General features: G+C 48.7%; 1 long non-coding RNA gene across 1 annotated transcript in view; it reads right to left on the reverse strand.

The window, feature by feature from the left end:
- Positions 1 to 612: 612 nt before the first annotated feature.
- The window catches only part of LOC119302098, a 7,596-nt gene continuing 2,136 nt past the window's right edge, over positions 613 to 6,072 (reverse strand). Inside the window, exon 4 of the long non-coding RNA XR_005147335.1 lies at positions 613 to 893. This is a non-coding gene — a long non-coding RNA (uncharacterized LOC119302098). The remainder of the gene's footprint in view (positions 894 to 6,072) is intronic.

Genomic DNA, 6,072 nt, shown 5'->3' on the forward strand with positions numbered 1-6,072 from the left:
CGATGCGTGGTTGTGAGGCAGTCAGTGGTAGTTGTGATGACAATGTGGACTTCGCTTTGGTGTTTGCAAAACAACCCAATGTTTTTCTCCTCCTTTAGATTTTGTCACCAGTCCTCACGGTATGCTCTGTGCGAGCTTCTCTACACGCCCATGGTATGACACCCATGGAGACAAGGCAAGAATGCAGGGGGTCCTCTTCGGTGATGGGGACGAATGAGCTAGTATGTAGTGTGATTTAGCCTTCTTTGAAATAGAGGAGGACCTACATTGCTTTCCTACACACACACACACACCAAGTTCTTCAGAGTGATTTTTTTCAAGGTTGAGCTCCATAGTACCTTCTATCTATGTCGTTCGTACCAAATTCACTTTCCTCGAGATCTCAACCATGGCCTGCGACCCATTGTGATTAGCAGCAGTACCTCTATCGCACCTGTTGTCTCCCTACACTCTCTCTCTCCCTCTCTCTCTCTCGAGAAACTTCACAATGTCTCTTATTCCTTCCCTTTTCTCTCTTTAGTCTTCTCCTCTATCTCTCCTCTGTTCTCTCTCAGAGCCTCCTCCCATTTCTCATCTATATCTTTTTTTAGAGAAATGGAAATTTCCCGAGTTTATAGATAAAGCAAAAGGAGATTCACAACACCGATTACAACCATTAAAAAAGTATCACAAGTTGCTGAACAACCAACAACCAACAAATCCCACAGGAACAGTTCAGAAACGACAATCGGGCCAACAACCAGGTACCAAAAGAAAACTAGTAAATGATGATACGATGTCCACTAAGCTAGAGCTTGCACCCTTGGTGATAGAGAGTTCGACGTAGCCCTGAAGCGATAGCTGAGTAGGTCCGTGGCGTCGATGTCGTACCTCTTAACCAGAGGCCTCCACTACTGCATTAGTGTAATGGATTTGAAAATAACATTAGCTGGTTTCGACGGGAACACATGCTCGATGGTAAACTTATTTTGAGTAGTCCAAAGAGACCAACTGCAGCAGCAAACCCAAACTAGAATATGCATCTCAATGGGGCAGATAATGCACTAAAAAGCGGCAGTAATTGAGCAAAAATCGGTCGGAGCCCAGCTAACCCTCAACCCCGACCGAGTACAACTTCACAAGAGAATGACAAAGTCACATGAAAACATAATATGGTCAGAATCTTCTGGCCTAGAGCATAAATAGCAAGTAGAATCAGCTTGAGCATTATGCTTCCTAATTTGATCAACATCACGAAGCTTCCCATGGATGGCTTGCCAAAGAAAGGTCTTAATTTTTAGTGGAACACGAGCCCTCCAGACACCCATGAACTTAGAAGAACAGGACCTAGCAATAAGTCTATGGTAAAGCGATTTGACCAAAAAATTCCTAAGGGGGAATGAGGCTAGACCACTGAGTCCAGAATCTCCGAGAGTGTGAGGAAAGTGGCATCAAGTTGATGCCACTGTTCCAACTCTACAAGAGATAGGGAGCAGTGAAAGGCCAAATTCCAACCAGAATTAGTAAGATCAAAGATAGTAATATCAACATTACCACAAAAAGAGAAAATGACCAGGAAAGAAGAGCAAAGAGGGGTGGCTCGTTCCACCAATCAAGCCAAAAGCGACTGGATTTCCCATCTTTAACAATAAACTTCACATGAGAACGGAAAACATCTTTAAGCTTATTCAAAGCTGCCAAAATTGAGATCCATTATTAGCCAAAGCCAGCTGATCACTAGTGGAGGGAAATATTGTGCTTTAAGAATATCAAACCAAAAAGTCCTAGCGGAAGCAAGAAGAATGCACCACCACCATTTGAAAATTAAGCAAGAATTCATAATTGACGTGTTAATAATGCCCAGGCCACCGTGGCTTTTAGGCTAGCAAATGATTTTCCACTTGACTAGTTGATCCTTCTTTTTATTATCAGCCGAATTCTAAAAGAATCTGCTATGATGCTTATCAAGACCAGTGTGGGTACCCTCAAGTAGCCTATAAAACCCCATAGAGAACATAGGTAGAGAGGAAAGAGAAGAGTTTTTTGTGAGAACTTCCCCAGCAGTTGTATTATATCTACCACAACACGACACAACCCTATTATCCACCTTAAGAACTATGGGGGCTAAGTCTTTTGTCACACTTTAGAAGACGAGGGGGAGTGTGAGCAGAAACCTGGCCCTCAGCTCGAACATTGATCTGAAAGGCTTTACTTTTGGGGTATACCTCGGTGAAACCACTTCGGACCCAATCTGGCGCACTACACCAATTCCTCGTATGAACTGGGCCAGACTAGCCAAAGAATCTTCATCCACAGAAATAGGTTTTCTAATGAGCTCACCAAACACCATAAAACACGCCTTGTTACGCATGATCGAATGAACATCATTTAACAAAACACGGGGATCCGCCAAGTTGCCAAAGCATCGATCATCGTCCCCAACCTTTTTGATAGAAATTACAAGCTGGTTCACGCGAAGCATAAAACTAGTGCTCTTAGATAACATCTTTAAACTTTCCTGAGACTGGGAAAGCAATCCCAAATTCTAATTGTGAAATCTACTGTAACTACCAGTCCCAACCATCCGGGCCCCATTCCCTTAGCTCATCCGCAATTGTCTGCAGGGTCACATAGCAGATTGGACCGAGATGATGGCAACGTTAGATGTCTGAGGCGCAACCACAACCACGTCCAAACCACCATCCAAACCAAAAACGCATAACCTGGCAAGCCTAGACTATACTGCTTAATTGAAGGAGGTTTGGAGCGATTAGTACAACCCACTATGAGGTGGCCTTCGACACAGCAAATCAGGCAGAAAAGGAGGAAACATACAGCGGGATTCAGAGTGGCCCGGCCTATGACATGGAAAACATGTGAAAGAAGGATGACCCGAGCTATTTACCAGAGCTACCCACCGGTGGCGCATATCCAGAGATTGGCAGGGGTGGGTGAGGACTCCATCATCAGAGCCATCAGAATTGTCATTCAACCAAAATTTCCTGAACTTGTTTGGCCGATTGTTGGGAGGGCATTGTGGAAGCCACTAGGGAGGGAGTTGGGACGGAACTGCCCTTGGAACCCATAAACACTAGAAGGAGGAGCGAGTAGAGTAGCAGCCGCAGTCGGACGAGGAGCATGAGCATGGGGGAGGGGGCACGGTGCCTGACGCTGTTGCCTCCCAAGTATCTAGGGCAGAGGAATCTGAGCCCACCCATTGAGATGGGATGGGGGAAGAGGAGCAAGCTGCCACCATCCTTTCCTCCTGATGTGCGCGCTACTCCTTACACCACTCTTCTTCTAGAAACCAAATCGGCGGTGTGCCTCCTGCCCATGCTGCAACTTAGCCCTCAACTCAGCCTCAGGCGCCAGGAGTCCACAAGTGGCCTCACTAGATCCATGAAGCTGCCTCTTGCCGTTGGTGTTGCGGTCGCCCAACGAGCCCATCTTCAGCACCTCAGCAAAGGAGCGGGTCAGAGGTGGGGGTGGAAGGATTTGGATGGAACGAGGAAGGAGGTGACCTGATCTGATCTTGTAAATCTTAGTGCAGGAAACAAAAAAACCCTAGGATTAGGTTGACACAACCTCAACGGGGCCACATATACCCACAGCATGGACCAACTGGCTGCTCTGGGCCACTCACAGGAGAAACGAGCCGAAGCCCAAAAGGGAGAGGGGAAAGGATAGCAAGCAGTATCCAACCCTTGGACACGGCCACCACCCTGTGCAGAGCCCACTAAGCTCATAGACAAGCGCACCATCTCACAAGCTGACGACCGGATTAGGGTTTTGTCCCATAAGTAGAAGAAGTAGAGACGGGTCCAACAAGGCGGAGGACACATTGAAACCAGGTCAGAGCCAAGCAAACTAGGGGAAGGAGTAGGATGAATGTGGACGAGGAAATCTTCAATCCAGACGGCCGGATCTGTCGTTCCATTGTATAGTTCGATGTTTACGGGTTTAAACCCTTCCAGAAACTATTGTTCCATAACCTCATTAGTGAAGCATAGGGGGTGTGCGGCCCCTCTATATCGCGCAATGTCACGGCGGAGATCGGCGGACATCTGAGTTTGGTACTGATCCCGAACATAGTAACGATCGTCATGTCGGGCTTTATAGCCATTATCTTGTGCTGGGGCATGGCCCTTTGAGCCGTAGATTGATCTGGTCTGGCCAGCTTTAATGGCTATGTCACGTTGCAAATCGTATGTATATCCCATGGCTGCAGTCTCCCTGCCTCTTCGGCGAGGGGGTGGGGGTGGTATTTGTCTTGGTATGCCGTTTTATCCCGTCCACGTGGTGGTCGGTCTGGTTGATCTGCCTGATTGTATTTTGACGGTATTGGTTCAAGGACTTCGTCGTCGAATTGAGGCAGCAGCTTACGCCTAGGGTAACTTTTGACAGGTCATTTTGGCCGTATTCCTCAGCGGCTAGGACCTTAGTCCACCTCTCATTCATTGTGTCTTGCTCTTCTTTGAGCTACCACTGCTTCCTCTTCAGGCTCCGAGCTGTGGCAATGAGCTGCCGCCTAAAGCGTTCTTGGTCGAGGGGTTCTTCTGGGACGATGAAGTCTTCGTCACCGAGGCTAACCTCCTCTTCGGATTTTGGCATGTAGTTGTTGTCCTCCGCATCTTCGTTGTCAGCGCGTCCAGGGTTGTGTTCACCTTCTTCCCACTCGTCATGTTCTGATGTGGGCTCGATAAGGTGTTCGACATCTTCGGCGCCTTTCGGAGTCTCGTTGTATCCGGTGCCGGTATTACTATCCTTTGCCCGACGCGATTGTGAGCGATGCCGCTGACGTCGGTGCTTTGGTGGCTTATCGACAGGTCTATCCTCATCTGGGCTTGGGTTCTCCTCGTCGTTCTTCGGAGTGTCCATGATGTACACATCGTAGGTTGAGGTGGCCGTCCAACGCCCCGTGACGGGTGGGACTTGGCATGGTTCGGCGTCAGCATTGTCGTCCATGTCGTCGATGTCTTCGGACGCATAATCTAGCATGTCAGTTAAGTCCTCGACAGTGGCTATTAAGTGGGTGATGGGTGGGGCGTAAAACTCCCCTCTCTTAGCCCCTAGTCCAGGTTGGGTGCAGTTTGGAGGTAAAGCCTTCGTGATGGCGAGAGACTTCATCAGACCCAACGTTTCGTCTAAGAGCGGGAGCGAGAACCGCGGGTCCGTCGCGATGTGTTCGGCTTGGAGCGCGTGATCGGGTCCGCTAAGTGTAGACCTCGGCAGTTCGGAACGGTTGCCTAGAGCCAGGTTTAAGCCTGCGTCTGGGTCTTCGGTAGGAAGTTCGATAAGGGGAAATAGTCCGGCGGGGCTTACGCTCCTGTCTTCAGACGATGAAACCTGCCCCGGATCTAAGGCCGAGGTGAGTGCTGGTGTTGACCCCTGGACGAGATCCGATAGGGGATCCCAAGAGTCTTCTTGGATGGGACGCAGAGTGGCGGCCGAGGCAGCAAACCCATCAAAGACCAAGTCTGCTCGGATGTCAGCAATGTAATTCAGGTTTCCAAACCTGATCTGGTGGCCAGGGGCGTAACTATCGACCTGCTCGAGGCGGTCGGTCGAGTTGGCTCGAAGCACAAAGTCACAAAACACAAAAACTTGTCTAGGAAGAAAAGTCTCCCTGGACACAGTGTCACCATTGATGAAGAGGTGAGCCATCAATCCTTCTGTCAATGACACAGCGGAGCTCTCAATGAAAGCACCAATGTCGGTGTCAAAACCGGCAGATATCTAGTAGGGGGGCCCAAGCTGAGCGTCTGAGGATCAATAGTAACAAAGGAGAAGGGACACAGTGTTTACCTAGGTTCGAGCCCTCTTAATGGAGGTAAAACCGTACTCCTGCTTGATTATATTCGAGGGTATAGGGGTTACAAGAGTCGATCCACCACGAGATCGATTTGGCTAACCCTAGATAGCTAGCCTAGCAATGTTGTGATCCTGCCTCCGATCTACCCTTCGGTTTATATAGACACCGGAGGGGCTTAGGGTTTGTACAAAGTCGGTTTTATAGAAAGTAATAGGATATCCGGACACCTATATTTGCCGTCCACGCATACGGGAGTCCCCACCAGACATGAGAGATAATCT

Source organism: Triticum dicoccoides, chromosome 1B (genome assembly GCF_002162155.2).
Source record: "Triticum dicoccoides isolate Atlit2015 ecotype Zavitan chromosome 1B, WEW_v2.0, whole genome shotgun sequence".
In the NCBI taxonomy this organism is placed as follows: Eukaryota; Viridiplantae; Streptophyta; class Magnoliopsida; order Poales; family Poaceae; genus Triticum; species Triticum dicoccoides.